This window comes from Carlito syrichta, unplaced genomic scaffold (assembly GCF_000164805.1).
Source record: "Carlito syrichta isolate Samal-C Ts95f unplaced genomic scaffold, Tarsius_syrichta-2.0.1 Scaffold303678, whole genome shotgun sequence".
NCBI classification, from domain to species: domain Eukaryota; kingdom Metazoa; phylum Chordata; class Mammalia; order Primates; family Tarsiidae; genus Carlito; species Carlito syrichta.
The window spans coordinates 570,848-594,578 of NW_007247774.1; the positions used below are offsets into that span (position 1 = coordinate 570,848).

A 23,731-nucleotide genomic window follows, 5' to 3' on the forward strand; every position below is an offset into this window, starting at 1 on the left:
CAGCGCTCCCCGCAGGGAGTCGGGGCGCCACTCTCCTGGGGAGGGGCGCGGAGCCCGCCCGCTCCGTCCCCAGGCCCGCGCAGAGTTGGCGGGTGCGGGATCCGGGAAGCCCTCCCGCCCCGGGACGCTGAGCCCTCACGCCGGCGGTGAAACTCGGCCCTGGTCTGGCCCCTTTTGAAAACCGAGAAGTTTGTGTCCAAAGTTCTCCCGTTCTGGAAACCTGCGTGCTTTAGGAGGAGGTGTGGGCTTTGGCGTGAGCGTGTGCATAACCGCGTTCAAGCGCGGCCTTTGCTGCGTGACCTTGGCCGAGTCACCGACTCGCAGCCTCCTTCCCTCCGTGGAGGGGCCGACGCCTGCCTCTCAGACTGCGGGGAAAAGCTGAGCGGATGCGGAGTGCCTCGCCCGGGCAGTGCAAGGGCATACGGATGAGCTTGTGGATGGCTTTCTTCCTGCCCGCGGCTCTGAGTAGACGAGAGCCAGCCGCGGAAAGGGAGGAGAAAGGAGGAGGCGAGGGCGAGGCGTGGCAGGGCGGGGCCGGGGATTCTCCCGCCGCGAAGCGCGGGGACTTGAGCGCCAGAAGCGACTCTCCGCTGTCCCCCAGAGGGCGCGGCGCACAGCGGGCACCCTCGCGGACTGGCGCTTGGAGGGCGCTAGGCGGACCCTCCTCCTTTCCGCTGTTTTAGCAGAGGGGAGACCTAGCTCTGGCCCACGCCTGTGAGCATGAGCGGTGTTTGAACCTACGGCCTGAACAGCTGCCGTTTCCATTTACGGAGCCCCTGCGGTGCCTGGTTGGGGTGGGCGCCGGGCGGTGAGCAGCTGCGGAGGGCCATCCTGGAGCACGCATATGCCCGCCAAGCTTTTGAGCTCGCTTGTCATTCAGTCATTCATTCTTAAAGGGCTCCCCCAGTGGGCATTCCTCTCCCCCCATCTTGCAAGTGGGGAAACCGAGACCCAGAAAGTGAATTACAGGCAAAGGGGCACAGGGACTGTCCAAGCAGGCTGCGTCCCGGAGTGGGCACCGTCCCACGGCACCACGCTATTTCTAGTGGAAACCCGCCGGGAGAGGGGCTGCGCGGTATAGCTTCGCTGTTTCACGCATCTGGTTAAAGTCTGAGTCGTTGGTGGTATTTTTAAAGAACTATAAATACATAGCTTTTAATTCCAGTTAATTGGCATGTGGTGAGTCTCCACTGACCAAAGGCAAGAGATCTGAGCTGGCAGGCTAATGATTCGGAGAAAACGGCTCAGTTAGAGCACTCATCTTGCTAAAGTGTTTCAAAGTCTAGGAAAGGTTAAGAGCCTCCTGCTACCTAATTTACACACTTAAGAGTGAAGTAAAATCCAGCCTGTGTCCCAGCTAGTGATTACTCATTCTAAGTCCATGACCTGGTCGAGAGCCTAGTAGTACATAACCACTCTAAGCCTGTTTCCTCATCTGTGAAATGGGAATGATAATCCATCCTCTCCAAGAGCTTGTAAAGGTTTGCATAAGACAGGGCTGACACGTGGTGGGGGCTCTGATGGCCCCTTAGAGCTGGGTTTTCCCATTTCTCCAGGGGACACATGTGTCAGGTGAGGTGGAGAACTGAACAGGCAAAGGAAGCCCCAACCCTGCTTCCCTGCCTCAGTTTCTCCTGATGCTTCTGAGGACCTTCCCAGTTGCCAGAAAGCTTCAATGACTGCCCATAAACCCTAAGCTATAAACAAGACATCGATCCCCCGGCTAGGCAGCGTAAAATATTAACAACGCCTAAGTGGTTACCAGGCCCTGGGAGCAGAATGTCCGCTTGGCATTAGCAGCCTGGGCCATGGGCCTAATGGATGGGAAGCTGACTCTCTCGCTCGCTCAACAGCTTGTGGCCTGTCAGCTCTGGGCCAACGTAGGTCCACTGAGGCTGGGCTGATGGTCTTATCACATTCCCCTTCCCTGGGACCTGGAGAAGAAAGCCAGCGGCCTATGCATCCTCCCACCTATGAAGTGCTGGGCCAAACCTTACCAGATGTCTCTGGCTTCCCCTGCAGGGGGCTGTGTGCCCTGGCATGTATCTACCCCCTTCTCAGTTGGCTCCAAGTGCCTACACGTGGTGGTAGTATGGTGGGTGTTCGTGGCACTCCTTGCCTTGAGGGAAGGGACAGGTTAGGGGGTGGGGCACACAGGAAGAAACCTCTGCAGGGCAGGGTGTTAGTGATTGCCGCAGAGGAGAGGACAAGTTGAGGGGCAGTGTGGGGAGAGCAGCTCTTGGGTGGTCAGGGAAGGCTGGGGGCCGTGAGCCCTCACTTGGCGACTTCAGGACGTCTGGGAGACTCAAAAGTGTCCTGCATTCTGGTCTAGCTTAGAACGTTTTCAGAGAAAACTGCTTTGGGGTGTTCCTGAGATGAGCAGGTGACTGTAGTAGCTAAGTGGCCACAGCAGTGCTGTGTGCCTGAGTCCAGCTGTGCCTGTTGACACATCTAAACCTGTATCTTTCAATTATGTGTGCCAACACATCCCCCAATTGTTGCTTAAGCCAACATGAGTTGTGTGGCTGTCCCTTGCAACCACAAGAGTCCTAATTAATGCATTCCTCATGGCCATAGAACAAAGACCAAATCCTAAAAAAGCCCGTAAGGGCAACTGACACCTAGTGAGTGCTTAGTATGTACTAGGCATTTCAACATAATTCATCTCATTCCTCACAGCTCCAGGGACTGGTAAGAGGAAGAAATAGAAGCACAGAGTGGTTAACACTTTGACCAAGAGCATACAGCTGATAAACCACAGAGTCAGGATTTGAACCCAGGCAGCCCCAGAGCCTGTGAGTTCAATCCAACTCTGTCTTGCATAGCTTGGCCCCTCCTCCTCTCCTTTACTCAGTCAGCCCCAACCACACCTGCAGCTATCTGAGTGATCCCAGGGCTGTCACACCTTAGGGCAGGGGTCCTCAAACTATGACCCGCGGGCCACATGCGGCCCGCCGAGGACATTTATCCGGTCCACCGGGTGTTTTTGCCGCCACTGCCTGTCCTGCCTAGCAGCTGACTGGTCCAGGCCGCAGTGCGCATGTGTGGAATGTGCGTCGCACTCTCCGACTCCCCTCCTTCTCTCTGTCTCTCGACTCCTCCTCTCAGTCTTAAGACTAGCAGTGACAAATATGGAACCGGACATTGACCATCTCATTAGCCAAAAGCAGGCCCATAGTTCCCATTGAAATGCTGGTAAGTTTGTTGATTTAACTTTACCTGTTCTTCATTTTAAATATTGTATTTGTTCCCGTTTTGTTTTTTCACTTCAAAATAAGATATGTGCAGTGTGCATAGGAATTTGTTCATAGTTTTTTTTTAAACTATAGTCCACCCCTCTAATGGTCTGAGGGACAGTGAACTGGCCCCCTGTTTTAAAAGTTTGAGGATTCCTGCCTTAGGGTCTTACCACATGCTCTTCCCCTGGGCTTTGCATGCTTTTTCTCCTCCCTACACCTTTGCCCAGCTTATGCTTACTCATCTTTGTGTCTCCCCTTCAATGTCATGTCTACAGAGGTGCCTTCCTGGACCTCCTCCCCTTATATCTCCACCACTCTCCCAGCCTTTTCTGTCTTTGCAGTTATCACAGTGTGGGCTTAGATATTTGCTTGTGTGTTCATTTGCTTGTTCTTGCTCTCCCACTAGACTGTAAGCTTCCTGAAGGGATGAGTATTACCAGCCTCATATAAATATTTATTATAAGGCCGGGTGTGATGGCTCCTACCTATAATCCCAGCACTTTGGGAGGCCGAGATGAGAGGATTACCTCATCCCACGGGTTCAAGACCAGCCTGGGCAACTTGGCGAGATCTCATATCTACAATAAATCAAAAAATTAGCTGGGCATGGTGGCGCGTGCCTGTAGTTCCAGCTACTTGGAAGGCTGAGGGGGAAAGATCGCCTGAGCCCAGCAGGCTGAGGCCGCGGTGGCCGTGAGCGTGCCACTGCACTCCAGCCTGGGCAAGAGTGAGACTCCAACTCAAAATAATAATTATAATGACTTTCCCCAATTGTTTCAGCAGAGGCTGCCCTGGTGTCACTAGCAAAGGCCCGAGGAATCCAGCAGAACCAGGGCTGAGTCCTCAATTCCAGTCCTAATGTGTCCATGGACTTGACTATGGCACACCACTTCTCTGAGCTTTCCTGTCCTTGAAAAATGGAGTCGCTTGGTGACATTTGCCTGCCTGTTGCACTGTCTGAAGACACACACAAGGCACCTTGTTCCTGGAGGAGCCTGTTTCTCCAGAACCAGGACCACCTAGGAAGCGACACTAAGGGAGTCCAGCGCTCTTAACCTTAAGGTATTGTCCAAACCCTCCAAATCAGACAGACCCCAGGGGCCACAGACCCATTCACACCATCTCTCCCATCTCTACTCCAGCCCAACCTCAGGTGAAATCCGGGAGGTTTATAACCATAGGTAACAGAAAACCCCTATTCCTTTGGCTTAGTTGTAAGGAAATGTTCTATGTCACACACAAAGTCCTGCAGGAAGGTGGCTCCAGGGTCAGCCAACTTAGACGCAGCAGCACCATCAAGAGCCAGGGCTTGTGTCTACCAACACTGCCAGCCTCAGAGCATCGACCTTATCCACAGCCTCACAATCACAAGATGGAGTCTAATTCCAGACTCACATCCTGACATGACAATGTCCAGGGGGAAGAAGAAGAGTCCATCTCTTCCTATTTCTCTTACTATGAGAAAGACTTTCCCAAGATGCTTCTCACAAAAAATCCCCTCATGTTTTATTGGCTATCGTTGTGTTACCTGCCATGCCTAAATCAATTACAGGCAAGGGAAATGAGTCTACCATGGTGACAGAGACTGCTACTCACCACAAAAACCCATCCTACTTTCTTCTACAGTCAAAAAAATCTTAGCTAGGCATGTGGCCACCTGACAGGAGCTGCACTTCCCAGAACCCATTGTATTAGGTATGACCATGCTTTGTTGCCAATGAAAGCGATGAGTTTCTCTTTGGGAATGGAGGCCTGAAGACAGCGAGTGGGTTTCCCACTCATTCTCTCTTCTCCTTTCTCACTTCCTGGAACTCAGATATGCTGATGACCAGCCTGAGCCATGCAGATCCTAGGGGTAGGGGAATAACAGAGCCACAGTCTGAAAGGGATCTGGGTCCCTGAATGGCCTCATGGAACGGAGTCTCCCACCAATCTGGAACTCTCACTTGGGAAGGAAGAAAGAAACACAACTTATTTTATACCTTAAGGAAAGAGATGAGATCAGATGAGAACTACCTACTTCAAAAATAGAGGCAGGAAGGGAGAAGGAGATACCAGATATTAAAAGCATCTTCACAGTGTTAGAAAAGCAAATTGCTTTCGACCAAACAGAAGAAATAAGACTGTTGCAAAAAGCGTTTTTCAAAGATCCTTCAAGATTTTTCAGCCAAACATTAAGTCAAACCAAGTGGCCTCAAGTGAGACAAAGTGATGGATACAAAAGGAAGCCAAAGAATAAAGCAGGAAAAGACTTTGGTAGTGGTTGCAGAACATGGAACTGACTGGAAGTCAATGGACCAGAAACCAACCAAGTCTTTGAGGGAGTTATATATGCATACACGTGTGGTAAAAACCAGAAGCCTGGGCATAAAAGAGCCTAAGGCTAATCAAGGCTTGAAATACTCTTGGTCCTCCCAACTTGCAATAGCAGAAAACGGGGACATTTCTACAGCTCCAGAGGAGGTCACGCATCTCAAGACCTGCTCCAAATGTGGCCAAGTGCAATGGACAAGATGGACCTCCAGAGGGCAAGGCTGGGGCCCTGGAGGACAGTGGACAAGGAAGTGCTCCCAGAGAGAGCAGGACAGAGGTGGCCAACCGAGCTTTCTCATTCTGCTGCCCTATGCCCCAAGAATCCTCACTATCCAAACCCATGCATTTCCTGAATTCAGATAGTGAGTTATTTCAGTGAGTTTGGGTCATGAGTGGTGCGATGCATTTTATTCAAATCTATTCGGTTCCTGAGTTTTGGATAGCAAGCAGTGGGAGGTCATGAAGGAAAGGTATCTCCAAAAATTATGTGAATCTGTGCAGTTTCTGAGTTTGGATAGGGAGAGTTCTGATAGTGATGCTATTTGTATTTGCAATTTCTGCCCAGCAGGATTTAATAACTGCTATGGACCACTGTCTACTGTATTTCCCATTCATACCTTATCTCCTTTAGGGAAGGAGAAAGAGTCTCATATGCACAGAAGATGGCTATGCAGAGATGTTTGCTGGTGGACAGTGATAGAAATCACCAGTCATTCATGAAAATCCATTCTACCTTTCTTCTGTGGTGATAAATAAAGTTGTTCCTGAACACATGTAGCTTGGGGCCACATTTGCCAAACCTCCATGGTCTGGGCATGTAACCAAGTTGTCTCCAGCAGAAGGTGAGCAGAAGTGATGTGTGCTACTTCTGGGTGGAGCACTTAGGCATTGGCCGTGGCCTTGCCTTCCCCATTCCCACAGTTGGCACCCAGGCATGGCAGTGATCATTAATCATGTGACAACAGTGACACAGTTCTGGAAGTTGGCAGAACCACAGGTGGAAGGCACTTGGGCCCTGAATGTCTGTGTGGAACAGAGCTGTCTACGAGCCTGAACACCTCAAGACAGTCACAGGCAAGAAATAAACTTTTTTGTCTGTAAGCCACTGGGTTTGAGAGGTCTCATTGTTATAGTACCTGGTCTAGCCTAATTCATACAAGCATGATGATCTGATCAGTTAGGCCTGGCTCCTCTTGTGGCTGAAGGAGGAAGGGAGACATAGAAATCGGGACTAAAACTGGAATTCTCTGAAGAGGGAGAAAGACAGGTATATTGAGGCAGAGAAGCAACAGTGTCTGCATGAATACACTGCTCCTTAGAGTATCTAGGCACAAGGCCTCATTCCTCCACTGAGTAAAGATATCAAGTAAAGAGAATGAGCTTCCTCCAAGGCAGAGCTTTAAAAAGGCTTCAGACTATGTCCTATCAAACTCTCCCCATGGGTCTTTCCTTGGGTAGGGCTTAGACAAGTTAATGCTGCAAGTATTTATTAAGCCCTTACACTGAAGGTGGTCCTGGTGAGCATTCCACAGAGCATGTCAGCCTCTCAGAAAGACATTTCTTAGATGGATCATTAGAAAACTTCCTCGACTGGGCGTGGTGGCTGAAGCCTGTAATCCCAGAACTTTGGGAGGCCAGGGCAAGAGGATTGCCTGAGCTCAAGAGTTTGAGACCAGCCTGGGCAACTTGGTGAGATCTCATCTCTACAATAAATGAATTTTTAAAAATTAGCTGGGCATGGTAGCACATACCTGTAGTTCCAGCTACTTGGAAGGCTAAGGCAGAAGGATCACCTGAACCCAGCAGGTCGAGGCTGTAGTGGCCATGGGCATGCCACTGCACTCCAGCCTGGGTGACAGAGTGAGACTCCAACTCAAAAAAAAAGGAAAAAGAAAAGTTCCTTAAATTCAGGAATACTTGCTGCCATTTACTGAGCCAGGTATCTGCTAGGTGCTTTACAAAAATTCCGTGATTTTGTCATCACATCGACCCTAATAATGATGAAGCAAATAACATCAGAGACTTGTGGTTGCTTAGATTTAGTATCTCTTATTGTCTTCTTTCTTTTTACAGGATCCTAATTTTGCTGGGGAACAACAATGTGTTCTGTCACAAAACGACACTTCCCAGCATCCTTTGTGACTAGAGAATACCACGTGACATAGTTTGGGCCAGTGGGATATAATTAGAAGCCATTGGGTGGGGCTTTTAGGAAGTCATCTTTAAGGGAGTGGGACAGACGCAGCTTGCATACATGTTTTAGCCACTTCACTCTTGTCCTTTCTGAGATGGGGTTGTGATAGATACTCTGTCCTATATTTTGTCAAATATTCTGTCGAAAGATTGAGTTCTTTTTAAATGGCATGCAAGAAATACTCAGATTCCTGGGCTCTGATGACTTTGAGGTAAGAGTTCAGCTGGACTAGTTTCCTAGGATAAACAAAACTAACTTTTCTTCGCAGCTATCGGGAGGCATTGGACAGCAGTTAACCTAAGGCAATGATCCTTGAGAAAGGGACTCACACACAATGAACCCCACATTCATTTCATCTTTATCCTTGAGTGTATTTTCCAAAATGCTTACAGCCACCGCAGCCTTGATCGCTGGGCTCAGGCGATCCTTCCACCTCAGCCTTCCAAGTAGCTGGAACTACAGGCATATGCCACCACACCTAACTAATTTTTTATTTTTAATTGTAGAGATGAGTTCTCACCAAATTGGCCAGGCTGGTCTCGAACCCGTGGGCTCAGGCAATCCTCTCACCTCGGCCTCCCAAAGTGCTGGGGTTATAGGTGTAAGCCACTATGCCCAGCCAAAACTAACTTTTCAGGACAGATGGCTAAGACAGTTTCTCTAGACAGGTGAATAACCTGGTTTTCTGAGACCCCGTAGAGAAAATCAGAATGTAGTTAAGAATGGGTTACAGCCAGTTAAAACCAAAAGGGCAACTAATTTGCTTGCTACTCAACATTGTACTTCATTGTACACTCATTATAATGGATTAGCATACTAAATGACACACCTTCCAGCACCATGACTGTTCTGACCCTGCCCATTTATAGTAACAAATTGGGAGGGACCCCAATTCTCAGAAAGCTCCACCTATTTCCCAAGAAGCCTATGAATATTCCACCCCCCTGCTTAACATATAACTAGGAAAACACTATAACAATAAAACCGCAGGAATGCACGGTTGCTGTTTTTCCTAAAGTCCTAAACTCTGCCTACAAAGCAGCCTGCTCCCTGTTATTTCAACGAGCTTACTTTCATTTTCCAGCTGAAACCCAAGCGATGAACGGGGCTGCTCTGCCTGCAGTGCAGCCTTCTTTCTGTTCCTCTTTTATTTTACTGAATGTACTTCACCTTAGTGGCTTGCTCTTACATTCTTTCCTGCACAAAGCTAAGAACCCACTTGACCCCTCGGGCTGGACCCCAACTTGGGGGTTCCCTGTCCTGTGTCAACTTGAGCTGCCAAGCAAAACCTAACAGCTACCCACCTCTGGATTTCTCATTGCTGGGGAAAGATAAACCCCTGTCTCATTTGAATCGCTGTTACCTAGGTAACTTAATCTCAAATGGATCTGAAGATGGGGAAACTGAGGCTTGGATGCCCCCAAGCGCCCACCGCTGGTAAGAGCCTGACCACCCTGAAGGCAGTGCTGCGGAGATCGTTACAGTGTTACATGGCTGGTGTGCCTCATGGCTCCTGCCTCCCCATCTACGTCCTGTCCTGGCCATGTTGACTCCTTGGGGCCTCTGCCTTGCCTGATGTCTGCCTGCTCCCTGGTGGTCATCAGTCTTGGGGCTGTGAGCTTCCTTCCACAGGTTCAGTCCCTGACTGTTCTGTCTGTTCTGCTTCTCTCCTCACCACCTCCAGGTTCCGCATACTGCAGCTCAGTACCCCTCACTGCCTGTCTTTCCTCTGTGGACCTGACACCCAAAGTAACGGTCTGGAGGCAGAGAGACCCATGGTGAGAACAGGGAAGAGCCTGGGTGAAAGATGGGGGTGGCCCAGACTGAGATAGAGGCAGAAGGATGGGAGGGGGAGAACATTATCAGAGAAATTAATAAAGTCAGCAGATACTGAGCATCCCAAAAGCAGTCTGGGAGGAAAAGCTGTAGTTTTCAAGGCTTCAAGGTTCTGCGGATGTGGTGACTTTCTCATAACTTATATTCAGAACAAAATTGTAAAAAGACTGAGACTTTTTTTTTTTATTTGGAGTCTCACTCTTTGTCTCCCAGGCTGGAGTGTAGTGGCACACTCACAGCCACAGCAGCCTCCACCTGCTGGTTTTGAACCCCCGGGCTCAGGCAATCCTCTTGCCTCGGCCTCCCAAAGTGCTGGGATTACAGGCTGAGCCACCGTGCCCAGCAGTGTAGTGGTTCGTGGTACAGGTTTGGCAGTCTGGCTACCTGGGTTTGAATCTCAGCATCTCCACTTATTAGTCATGTGGTCTTAGGTAAGTAACTTAACTTCAACATGATTCAGTTTCTGCAACTATAAAATGGGGATGATAATAGTACCTATGTCACAGAATCAGTGTGAAGGTGAAAGAAATTAGTATGTATAAAACACTTAAGCCTTGGCTGGGCACGGTGGCTCAGCCTGTAATCCCAACATTTTGGGAGGCAGAGGTGAGAGGATTGCCTGAGCCCACAGGTTCGAGACCAACCTGGGCAACTTGGTGAGACCTCATCTCTACAATAAGTCACAAAAAGTAGCCAGGCATGGTGGTGTGTGTCTGTAGTTACAGCTACTTGGAAGGTTGAGGCAGAAGGATTGCCTGAGCCCAGCAGGTCGAGGCTGCAGTGGCCGTTAGCATGCCCCTGCACTCCAGCCTGGGCAACAAGAGTGAGACTCCAACTCAAAAAAAAAGAAAGAAAAAGAACAAAGTCTTGGTCCATTTGAGATACTCATAAGGGCTGTAGCCTCTACTGTTATTACAGAGAAAGGATTCATTGTACAGTCGAATGGCATAGAGACCAAGCAGGAGCATGGATGAGTTTGAATAAATCTGTATTTTTAACCAAACATGCACCCTCCCCTCCCCCACTCCCTCAAATCCAGAGGAGTGTTCCAATCATAACAGCTGGCATCAGACTAATCTCACCACTGAAAGCAACTATAAAACCTGGACAGAATGCATAAAGCAGCTATAGGGAGGCATTGGACAGCAGTTAACCTAAGGCAATGATCCTTGAGAAAGGGACTCACACACAATGAACCCCACATTCATTTCATCTTTATCCTTGAGTGTATTTTCCAAAATGCTGAGCATCAAAACCTCCTACCACTAGTGGCCACCCCGTATGAAGAAAACAGAGATCGGAGTTCAAGACTGCCAAGGTGGCTGTGATTTGAGGTGACAGGGGTCTGGAAAGGAGGAAGCCAAAGTGAAGAAACAGTTCCCAAAAAACTGCAGGAAAATATCCTTTAGGTCCTTGGTTAATTCCTAGGCTGTGCATGAGCAGGGGAGAGTTCAGGGGCACTTGCAGATAACAGTTGCTGGGTCATTGAGAGCAGAGCAAAGAATTCAGAGATCATACAGTTCTGAGGAAATATTGATATTCAGGCCCAGCCAAAATGGAGAACATTAGTGAGTAACCAGGGATTCCTGTGTGCCCCCTTTTGCTAGGATTTATTAGGATTAAGATCAAGCCTCAAGAGAAGAGCTATACTCTATGAATAAGGAAAAGCTGAAACCTGCCCTAACAAAGACTAAAAGCAAATGATGACAGGATTAGTGTGATTTGCCGGTAATTTAACTGCCTGCCAAAACAAAACACAACACTCTTTATAGGGAGATAAACAAATCCAGAGCCTCTACAATGTATCATTCACAATTTCCAGCAAACAATAAAAATTTGTTGGTCATGAGAAGAGGACAAAAGTGACTGATCATAAAGTCAATAGAAATACAATTAAGAGATGATACAGATGTTGAAGTTAGCAGATAAGGATATAGTTAAAAAATAACTACAATTAATGTTTTTTAAAATAGAAAAAGAGCCAGGAGCTGTGGCTCATGCCTGTAATTCCAATACTTTGGGAGGCTGAGGCGAGAGGATTGCCTGAGCCCAGGGGTTCGAGACTAGCCTGGGCAATTTGGCAAGACCTCATCTTTACAATAAATCAAGAAAATTAGCCAGGCATGGTGGTGCCTGCCTGTAGTTCCAGCTACTTGGAAGGCTGAGGTGGAAGGATCGCCTGAGCCCAGCAGGTCGAGGCTGCGGTGGCTGTGAGCATGCCATAGCATTCCAGCCTGGGTGACAGAGTGAAACTCCAACTAAAAAAATAAAAATAAAAAATAGACAAAGAAATTGAGAACATGAATGAAAGATGGAGTTTAAATTTTAACAGAGAATTGGGATGTCAGTTAAGGTTTGATCAGAGAAGCAGAACCACTATGAGTGGTATGGAACCTGGGCTTTATTATAATAAAACCTTACACAGTTGTGGGAGCTGGGGAAGAAGTCTTATTGAAGACTGTTGCCTCTGCATATGCTGAAGTTTCTGTAGGTCAGCAGGACCAGATGATGGGAAGAGAGGCTGGACATGAAGTGAGAAAAAGTGAGAACAAACTGGAACTCAAAAGGACAAAGTGGAGTCCATACATGTCTTTTACTGCCTCCAGCCCTGACAACACAGATGACCTGCAAAAGAAGTTTACACTCTCTGCTAAGAGTTGCACATGTGCCTGACCTAGTCTTTAACAAAAAGTTATATGACATGGCAAGAAACAAGGAAGTGCAAACACAACAGATGACGGTAAAGAAGGAACAGAGGAACAAAAAGGCATGTGACAAATAGAAAACAGGTAGCACAATGGCAGACATAAATCCAACCATATCAATAATTATATTAAATGTGAATGGACTAAAAGTAAATGGAAGGAAAAACAGAAAATAATATAAGGAAAATGTGAGTCAAAATCAAAAAGTTTAACAAATGTATAATTGGAGTCCCAGAAGAAAGAGAGAGAAAAGGATAGAATTAGAATTTGAAGAAACTATTTGAATTTGAATACATTCTAATAATAATTAGAAAACTAATTGGAAGAAATAATAATAAATTAAAGAATTTTCCAAAACTGATTAGAACTGTCAAACCACAGATTTAATAAGCTCAGCAAATCCCAGGTAGGATAAATACGAATAAATCCACAGGTATGCACATTTGCTATGCACATGTACATAGTCAAACTGCTGAAAACCAGAAGAGAAAACCTTAAAAGCATCCCAAAGAAAAAAGGCACAGAGAAATTGTTGTTTGGGGAAATAACAATACAAATGATGGTAGACTTTGCAACAAAAATCATAGATGCCAGAATGCAATGGATTAACATTTTTCAAAGTATTGAAAGAAAAATAACTTGTCAACTTAGAATTCTATACCCAGCAAAAAATGTCTTTCAAAAATGAAGGGTAAATTAAGAGATTCTGAGTTAATTGGCAGTTGAGGGAAACTGCCAGGGGAGGGAGGGGCACACCTCATCAACAAGGGTACCTGCATAATGAACATTTGTATACCTAACCCTGAATTGTACCCCACATCTTTAAAATAAAAAATAAATGACAGTGTGGGAAAAAAATTCTGAGTTAAACAAAAACTGAGCATGAGTAGACATGTTCTACAAGAAGTACTAAAGAGATGAAATTTCCCATGTGCGAACCAGATTCTCAGAATAAGGAGAATAAGGACTTGTGGGATCTCTCAGCATCCTGGGCTAGAAACAGGGCCAGTGGTCTGAAAGGAAAGGAACATCATACTCCTTAATTGAGTGGTTCTGGTTCCCATGGTTCAGGAAAGATTTGAAAAATTATGGTCAGGAAAGATTATGATCAGGAAATATTTGGAAGGCATGAGAGGACCAAGTTACTTGGTCATGTGGTGACTTGGCATGTCCTCAAGTGTCACTGTCATAGTAGGTCCCTCACTGCCTACCTATGGGAAAATTCTTTATGTGCCCAGTGAGTGACATGTTTGTTTCCCCCTTGGTCAGGAGGAGAGGCTATCTCTTCATGTCCCCATCCCCATACAAGGCATATCCAAATCCCCATCTATTCTTCCAGGGGTTTACAAGAGTCTAGAAATATGGAACCAGCAACGGAAGTGGGGATACTTGGCAGCTTGTCCTCTGAGCCCCTCATCCTGCTTCCTTGTCCTGGCAATGGAAGATTCCCATTTCCTCTCTCACTTAGAGGACTTCTCATCTGATATTGGGACTTTTCTTGCCCCTACCTAGGTCCAGTCCAGGGGAACTAACCAACTCTGGTGTGACAGGACTGGATAAGGCTAGCTGTAGGTCTTCTCAGCAACTTCATTTCAGACCTTTAGAGTTTGTACAGTGACCACCATGTTGTTTTGTGAGTTTCTCTGGGTAAATTTCTATTTCTTGACTGAACTTGGCTTTTCCACCTCTCTCTTTTGGCAAGAAGACAGGGTAATGATGAGTCAGGAGACCCAAGACCGTGTGACCTAAGCAATGTTGCTTTGCACCTCCTTGAGCGTCAGTTTCTTCATCTTCAACGTGGTGGAAGTTTTTCTTAACCTTCCCCCACCCCCTTGTATTATTATCATGAAAACCAGACGTGCCCATGTGGGAGTGTGCTATAAACCCAGGGACTGTATGCATATGCAACTAGTGTAGTGTTATTCTAACTCCCACTGAATCTAGGCAGGTGCTCCGTGCACAGAATGTACGCAGGAAGCGCTGTTGGCCAACTAGGAGCCTGCTCGCTCCCCCTGGCATTCGCCCCAAGCACATGGGTCATCAATCCTCATGTTTTATGATGCTGACGCAAAGTGCTCTCAAGTCACATCCTTGCTGCTGATCTGTGAAGATATCTGGACATAAGCATTTCTTTGCTTGAACTCAAGCTGAGGGCCCAAGGGTGTCTTGGGGAATTTCCATCTGGGATGCTTGATGCCAGGATCTCAGCTTCTGCGGTGTCTTCTGACAGCTCAGAGAGGTATGTGTATTGCAGAAGTCCTGTGTCAGCTTAATGCAGATGAATGACTTGGGAGTCAACACCTCGGGATCTGAGGCAGAAAACAGCAGGGTAGCGGCCAGAGCACTGGACAGGGAGCAGGACCCCTGGAGTTCGAGTTCCATCTCTGCCTTGATATGCTGGGAGGCCTCAGTCAGCCCACCATTCCCACTGGACTCAGTGAACTGAGGGAGTCAGTTAATACCAGTAACAATAGCAGCAGCTTCATTTATTGAGTGCTTTACTGTGTACCAGGCAATGCCCATGGCATTCACATATATAATGTCTTTTAATCATCCCAGTGCCCCTGTGAAGTATCACAACTGCAACAAACGGAGGCAACAGGACTTGCTCAGAGTCTCCGGAAGATCAAAACTCTAACCTGAGCACATGCTCTGGGAAGTCTGTCGGAAACACCCAAGGATTGGACTGAGGTTGGGTTCTGGCGAGGTCATCACAAAAAAAAATAGTCAGGGCCCAGAGGAGTCTATTATCTAGAGCTGGGGGAAAGGGGAAGAAAGGGTTTTTGATTCTTCTGAGTCAATCCAGGGAGATGTAAGATTTCAGAGTTAGAAGAGGCCTAAGTTCATGCATTTACTCATCTGACAAATATTTACCAAGTCTACTCTGTGTGGCCAGATATAGCAATAAATGGAGCAGACATTGGCCTGGCCTTGAGGAGTTTATGCTCTAGAGGGGGAGGCAGACAGTTAAACAGCTATAACAGGGCATGGCACAGCCTGTGATGGGAGAAATGCACCAAAGGCGCTCCCACCCCAACCTTGGGGGCCAGAGAATGTTTCCCAGAGAGAGCTTGCATGTTTCCAAGCCAAGGTCTGAAGGTCAAGAAGGGTGTGAGGAGGGTTTGAGGAGGTGGGACAGGAGCCAGGGGGATGGGGGCTGGAGGTAAGCAGTGCAGTGAGCCACAGGGAACAAAGCAGGGCGGGCAGGGCCAGGAGGCCAAGCTCATGGTCAGTCGGGGCTTAACCTCAAGGCAATGAGGCATTCGTTTTGCTTCTATCTTCTTGATAACAACCACTCTAACTGCAGCCGACCAGATGAGGGGTGGCAGAGGTGCAGTGATTTTCTCCAAACTCACATTTCACAGATGAGAAAAGGGAGGCCCAGCTAGAAGCTAAGTCACACCGTGGTACAGTGGGGACAGGAGCCCAGGCCTCTAGACCCCTTGACAGGGCTTCTGCCTCAGCCCTCACACCGTGGTACAGTGGGGACAGGAGCCCAGGCCTCTAGACCCCTTGACAGGGTTTCTGCCTCAGCCCTCACCTTGCCCTGACATGAGCATCTAAACCACACTTGGCAGCAGCTTGAAGGTGACAGGGGAGCACTCAGAGCCCCAGCCCTGCCCAGTGGCAGGAGGGAGGGTGTCTCTGGCTGCTACACACTGTACTCAAAGGTGTGAGGACAGGCACATGGTGATGCCCAGGGCTTTCCCTGAAGCAAGCCTCCTCAGCTCTTCTCATCACTCACTTATTTACCAAAGGAACAGACTCTGGAATCTAAATTTAGGAATCGTGTACAAAAAGTTGAGTCTGTACTGCTGCCCCCCCCATAGCCTGAAGCAGTAGATGGACAGGGGACTTAGTGACAGAACTCACACAAGACAGGGCATTTCATATTGATAAAATCTTACATTATGCGAAACACTTTCACATTTATCTTTTCCCTTAAGACCGGACAACACCAAAGGATGTAATCATGATTCCCATTTAACAGATGAGAAAGTTGAGGCCTAAAGGAGCGAAAACGACTTCCCAAATGTCACACAGACAAAAAGCAGAGAAGGTTCAAGAATCCAGGTCAGACTGATTCCAAAGCCAGGACTCTTAACCTCCACGTTATCTTGAAAACATAAAGGGTGCTTATTAAAGGCTTTGAGAAGTCCTGTAGTAAGAGAATGTGTGTAACCTCATTCGACTAGCAGTCCCCAAGTATGTCTGCTGACAGAATCTCTTTTTCTGTGGTGCATATTAATACCCATGGTCTGCACTTGGAGAAACGCTGTTCTACCACGTATGTTTTTAGGGCACATACAGAATGTCGTAGAGGGACACCACAGAAATAACCCAAGCTCTGGAGTCAGGCAGGCCCAGAGCAGATGCTCCTCCCAGCTGTGGGGCCTTACCTTTTCTCTCCTCAGTTTTCTCATCCACAAAGTGTGACTTCCACACTGCCCTGGGGAGACGACATGAAACGGCACTCATGTTTTTTTCTCTTACCGAATACCTCCTCTTCTCTGTTCCCTCACCTGTTTTCTGGAATGCCTTTTTTTTTTTTTTTAATGTTTCTTTCTTTCTTGAGTCAGAGTCTCACTCTGTCACCCAGGCTGGAATGCAGTGGCACGCTCATGGCCACCGCAGCCTTGACCAGCTGGGCCCAGGGGATACTTTCACCTCAGCCTTCTAAGTAGCTGGAACTACAGGCGCGTGCCACCATGCCCAACTAATTTTTTGATTTATTGTAGAGATGAGGTCGTGCCAAGTTGTCCAGGCTTGGTCTCGAACCCCTGGGTGCAGGCAATCCTCTTGCCTCCACCTCCCAAAGTGCTGGGATTACAGGCTGAGCTACTGTGCCCTGTGCACTTACTTTCATATCCTTGTATCCCTTCTGCTCTCTGTTCTCACCCACCGGGTTTGAAGCCTCTCTCTGCACTTTGTGCTTTGGTTTCCTCAGGTTTATCCTTCAGTGGGATCCCGTCTACCTCTGTCTTTTGGGGATTCCTCATAATATCTGGTCCACTGAGGGCACCCCTGCTTCATTCTTTTCTGGCTATCTTTTCCGTCCTTCTTAGAAGAGCTGGAACCAGGTACGCACCAAGCTATATGGACCAATCTCCTTTTCCTAACATGGAAAGCACCAGGAGGAGTGCATTAGGCCCCCCTCCCTTGGGAGGTGTGCAATAATTACTCAGAAAGACGATGTGTGCTGAGTTCTGTGTGAGGGGCCTGGGGTGAGGGGCTGAGCTGAGATGCCCACCTGGACACTGTCCACAGTGTCTGCAGGTTTGCAGTCTGTTTACCCACTGGTAGGGCTGCTGCTCAGTACCAGCTGACGGGCCTTGTAGAGTCCTGTGCCCAGAATGCAATGGTAAGGGAGAGCTCCTGAGCCATTCCCAAATCACACCCTTTGGCCGCTGCATAAACTTAACCCATATATTCATTGTTTCCCTGAATCACAGACCAAACTTGAGATTCGTGGTGGGGGAAGTCAACAAACAAGGAGAGAAACAGTAAAACCACCATCGGGAACCCAAAGGAACCAAAATAAGCCTTATTTATAATTTAAAACAGTTGACTTGGAATAGGATCAGATCACTAACATGTTCTCCCAATCAGTACTGAATCTGGTCCTGGGCTCAAGGGGCCACTAGGTGTCACATGCCATCTAGACCTCGCTCTGGGAAATCTGGTCTAGGACTTGAAAGAATCGGTCTTGTGCTCCTGGGCCCCCGGCTTCCTCGGTCTGTGCCTCCTCTCTCCATCTGAAAGCTGACATGCTGTATTAGGGTTCACTTGATTGGACTGCTCAGGCAAAGGGACTTAGTAGCCCTTACATGAAACCATATGAAAAGAAGGGGGCCAGAAAAGTGGGATCAAGCTATGCTCTCTGCTTCTCACACCCTGGCACTGCATGCCAGCTTCTCTCCTTACATGGCTTCTTCTGCGTGGCTTGAGGCTTGACTAGGAGAAGTCACCAGGTCTGCATGTCATACTGCCTCTCCCTCCCAGAAGGAGGAACCATTCACTAGAAAAAGATCTGGGGAGAAATCTCATTGGCCCTGATGGATCAGGTGCCTGCCCCAGTCAGTGGGAATATTTGCTTTGATTAGCCCATTTATGATTGATACCTACCCCGGCCAGTGAATATGCCTGCTACAATGGGCCTGGCTTGCTTGATGTCCCTGGCAGGCATACCCTGGCCAGTGGGTATGCCTGCTAGGTTTGGCCCAGCCAGAGCAGGTGAGAAGGTGCGAGCCCTGGTGGCTACCAATGGTAAAAACAGGATGAGAGTCACTTTTTGGAACTCTGTGGATAGGTGCTCTTCTGGGTAGAATGAACAATAGAAACTTTCTGCAGATGCCCTTGCCAAGCGGCAGAGATGGAGGCCCTACCCTGAGGCCTGAGTGGCCACGGAGTTCTGTTGTCCTGTCAACTGCCTTTCGGGATGGTCCTCCAGCCCCAGCAGCAGGCGTCACATCCCAGCTCTGGGCTTTGGCCCCCGCTGTCCCGCTGCCTGGACGGCTTCCCCTTTACTTGTCTCTCACCCCCTCAGATCCTTTCTCAAACATCATGTGCCTGCCAAGTCCTTCCCTGGGCATCCCTCCCTTCTTCCCTGTCCTGTGTAATGTCCATAGCTCTCTCCCCTTCTGATAGATCATTTATTTATCTTAGTTTACAGTCTTTAAATGCTAGTGGAATGCTGTCTGGTTTCCTGCCATGTCCCAGGGGCCCAAGACAGTGCCTGATGGACAGGGAACCCCACAACTTGTTGAGAGAATGTACAGCTGGATGTTCTTGGGCTGGAGGGCAGAGGAGGAACCCGTGCCTGGCTAGCAACCTTCCTGGGCCTGGGAGCCATGGCCCCGGTGCCCTGGCCAGTGGTTCCTCTGCAGCATTGGCCACGGGCTCAGCACGGGCTCTGGTTCTAGTCACTGTGCGCTGGCTCTGTCTTTGTAGGCCCATGTACTATTTGTGTCCACTGGGCCTGGTCCCATGCTGTGTGGATTGCACACAGGGCAGATGCCCTACATGGGGGGACAGGAGATTCTTCCTCACACCCCGGTGTCATCCTGGCTGGGTCTTGAGGGAGAGGGAGGTGGATCTCAGGGTGGAGCCACAGTGGTCCCTAGTCATCTGCCACAAGGGTAGGGCTGAGACAAAACACAGTCCTCCAGACTCCACCCCGCATGGAGCTGGCCCTCAGAGGGCACTGGAGAGCATCACCAGCCAGGAGATAGGGGACAGGAGACGCTATAAATATTGATTGGGCTTCACCTCCCCTGCCCCACCCCACACATGGCCCTCGTGTTTCCTCTAGCCTAAGGCCTGTCCAGGGACTCATTCAAGATCAGCCACCCTTGTCACCTCGAGATGTTCCCAGATCCTCACCCCTCCCTTTCCAGTAGCACGTCAGAGCACCCTGGGGAGCAGCGGAGGGAACTTCCTGCCCCTGCCTCCTCCCGCCTCGGCCCTGCAACTCAGTTACTTCAGGCTATCTTCCTTGGCTGTTGCAGCTGGTGGTGTTTGTGGCCGGAGGTGAGGAAGGTCCCGAGCCCCTCCTAGAAGTGGTCACAGGCAGGGCAGGGAGGCCGGGGTCTGCAGCAGAAAAGAGGAGAGGGGGCCTCCCGGCAGGGAAGACGTGAAAGACCAGAGTGAGGGCCAAGGCCCTGAGTTGGCACTTTCAGGTTTGTGTTTGAGACACTTAGGTGCTGAATTATTAAAGACGCTGAGGGAAGAGGCTGTTTTTAAGAAAGCATGAGTAAGCAGGGCGATCTCACAGCAGTGCACAGAATCGAAGGCGATCAATCGCCATAATGGCTGTAAATATTTACTTGGTTTAACTGTGAATGTGTGTGCCGGCCACGAACTTGACACGGAGTCTGTGCCCAGCAGACCCCCGTCAGGCTGACCAGAGGGGCATGGTTTCAGCCACCTCCCTGCATCTCCCCCGTCCCCACCCCCCTTGCCTCCCAGCAGCCAAGCTGCACTGGGATCTGGGGTGAGGGACACCCTGTGGACCCCCAAGGGTATGCCTCAGGAGTCAGATACAGGCGGCCCTGCAGCTGGGTTACTTAACTTCCCTGGAAAATGCTTGGGTGATGCCCACCTCACACGTGGCAAGCCCAGCACAAATCAACACTCAGTGACTGCCAGTTCTGTTGGCCCAAGGCCCGGGGGTCTAGAGGTGGAGGCCAGAGGTCAAGGCTGACGTTGGGGGCTCTGCTTTTACTCCAACCTTGGCTTAGTTGAAACACAAGATCAATTCAGTCTTGGAGGTGGGGTGTTCTTTATAGGAGCCCCATAAGGATAAGACAGCTGGTATAAGGCCAGCTCTGAACTGGGAGCCACAGCACTAACTAGGCATCTACTGTGTGCTGAGCACTCTTGGGCCAACTGCTGTGTCTTGTTTAATCCTCACTGCAGCCCACAGAAGCAATTTCTGTTGCCATCACTCCCCATTCTACAGATGAGGAAATTGAGGCTTTGAGAGGTGCGGCGACTTGCCCAAGGTCTCTGCACCCTTTCTAGAAACCCCTGGGCTGCACTGAGATCTGCCCATCCTCTGCCCTCCCCTGTTCCTCCTCAGCTCCCCTCTTCCTTTCATGGGCCACCTAAGAAGTGCCCCTGGTTCCAGCCAGCAGCCCCCGTGCCTGAGGTATGTCTAAGGGCTGGCAGAGGCCGGAACCAAGAGGCAGGCTGACCTTTGTTTATTCCTCCCAGCTGGGGGCCAGAGCATGCTCTGCACACCAGCCCCTATACTCCAGTTTCTGGTACTGGCGGTAACAGATGCCTGCTCAGGCTAGGCTGTCCCGGGTGTCAGTGGGCCAATCTTGGAGGACCCTCTGACCATAGACTGGGAATGTTGCTGCCAGAACAGCACGTGGTCTCCTCCCCTGCACCCTGGCACATCGGTTGCAGAAGACATGAAGGAGGTGAGCACATACACGTGCGTACACACACGTAAACACACACAGCAGTGTGCCACACTCACATGCAGATGTGCACATGCACACACATGCATGGATGCACACATATGCACAGAGATATGCAGGCGTACACACAGCTAAGCCAGCACACTGTGGCATCCAGTTCCTCCTGTCCCCAGACTCACCACAATCACTTCCCTTGTGAGATCAGTGCCTGGAAACAGCCCAGCTGCCCACTGTGCACCCACCACCCTCTTCTGCACGCTCAGACAGAGCTCCAGCCTCTCTGTCTGGGGGGACCTTGTATTTTCCAAGCTGGGACTGAGGCTCAGACAGCTGTCTGGACCAGCAGCAGGAGCACTGGCCTGGGAGTTCCCAGATCTCTATAACGTCAGACAGCTTATATTCTTTTTCTAGTTCTCAGTTTCCCCATTTGTGCCATGAGAACTCAGCAGGTCTAAGAGAAAGGCAGAGCTGCTGGAGAAGGGTTGGAGTCTGCCATCACATTTGATCCATTTTCCCAGTCTCAGGGCTTTGGCCTCCACTGGGGGAGCGAGGAGTGTGTGTGAGAGCCCCATGGTGCTGGGAGCAGGGATAAACTGCCTCCACACCCCTGCCTCTGTTCCCTTCCCCTAACAGAATGCAGGGTTCCTGGAGCCCTGGTTCTGTCCAGAACAGGCTGGCAGCAGGTCTGTAAATCTCCCCTCAGGCCTGGCCCCACAGCCCAATCACGGCCGGTTATTGGATGTGTCTGGGGTGAGTGTCTGGGGTGAAGGAATCACAGGGGCCTGCAAGGTGGGGAGCCAGAGAGAAGGGCTTCCCCGGCTCCTTCTTCCCTCCTGACTGAGCTCTAGTACTGCTCTATGCCAGGCTCCTAGGTGCTTCACAGTGTGCATTGGGTGGGTGGGAGGGTGGATGGATGAACAAACAAGCCTTCCCCTCTGATGACGTTGTTCACCCTGCAGGATCAGCATGGGGACCAGCTGAGGACATAGGTGTGGGCACCAACCCCTGCCTGAGACAGAGCACGCCCTCTGCTCACTGCAGTGTCCCCCTCACCTTGGACGTCCCCTTGCTCTGGGCACAGGAGGTGCTCAGAAGCTACATAAACTGTGGCTGTATATGAAAACAATGACCACTGCTTCCAGGCTGGGTGTGCGTGTGTGGTCCTTGAAGAGAAGGCAGCAATCCCGCTTGTGGCCTCAGAGCCACTGAACTAGAATCCTTGAGCACAGCGGGGACAGTAAGATCCTGGGGGGGGGAGACCACGTGGTGGCACTTACAGACAAGGTGGGTGTGACTAGCATAATGCATGATCATCAGGACAGCCTGACTCTGACTCTGGGCATTGGCTGGTGGATCCCATGTCCCTAGAATGGAACTGGGTGAGCAGCCCACTGAAGTCTTACTTGTTCTGTAGACATAGAACGGTCTAGGTCTAGTGGTCTCTAGCCTTCTTGGCATCAAGGACCGGTTTTATGGAAAACCATTTTTCCACAGACCGGGGGATGGGAGGGAAGATGGGGTGAAACATGGAGAATGGGAGGGAAGGGCTGGGGGCTGAGGGTCATCAGACATTGGATTCTCATAAGGAGTGCACGACCTGGAGCCCTGAGAATCTAATGCCGCCACTGCTCTGACAGATGCTGTGTGGCTGATTCCTCGCAGGCCACGGCCTGGGGGTTGGGGACCCCTGGTCTAGAAAACAGATCCTGCCTTGAATCCTCAATAGAGAGGATTTGTCGAATGCAAGTGGTGGGCATTGAGCTAATGCAATGGGGCACATCTTCTGAGGAGGTGACATTTAGACCGAGCCATGAGGGGAAGAAGGCCCCATGGTGCGAGTGCTCTGGGCAAGAATATCTTGCCAGGAAAGGCAGGGCAAAGGGAGTTCCGGGCGGCAGCACCGGGCCCTGTGCCGTGGTGGGGCATTTGGAATTTATTCAAGGTTCAACGGGAAACCACCCACGGTTTTCAGCAGGGGAGTGATAGGCTCCATTTGTGTTTCCAGAGCTGCCTCTGGTGGCTTGCTGGGCGGAGCAGCCACCTCAGGGCTGCTGGGAGGACCAGGCCTGGGAGAGAGCCCCCGCCCCAGGCAGAGAGAGATCTGGGGAGGAGAGGAGTGAATGGTAAAAGGAATCAAGGAATGAGGCAAGAAAGAGCAATATCCTCCTTCCGGCCACCATTTACAAGTGCAATCAGCTAGGCTTAGCAGTGAGGTGACCAGCCAGGCTCCCTGGCTGGTGGACAGAGCTGGCAGGCCAGGCCAGACCCCACAGAGCCCTGGAGGCTATGGTAGCGCATTTGGAATCACACAGAGCCCCGAAGGCCATGGTAGGATGTTGCCTTCCCAGAGCCTGGGGCACGATGTCCATGGCCCTCTCTGTCTGCCGCGCTGACCTGCCACCTGCCTGGGCCATCTCGCTCCACTCTGGGGCAGCCCATCTGTTTTGGGGGTAGGGCATGATGGCTCAGCTCCCCGAGCCTCCTGCCTGGCTGGGGGACCCTCCTCATGTAACACCT

General features: G+C 49.9%; 1 protein-coding gene across 3 annotated transcripts in view; it reads right to left on the reverse strand.

Moving 5' to 3' along the window:
* The window catches only part of KCNIP3 (potassium voltage-gated channel interacting protein 3), a 90,437-nt gene that overhangs the window by 37,625 nt on the left and 29,081 nt on the right, over positions 1-23,731 (reverse strand). The window lies entirely within an intron of this gene.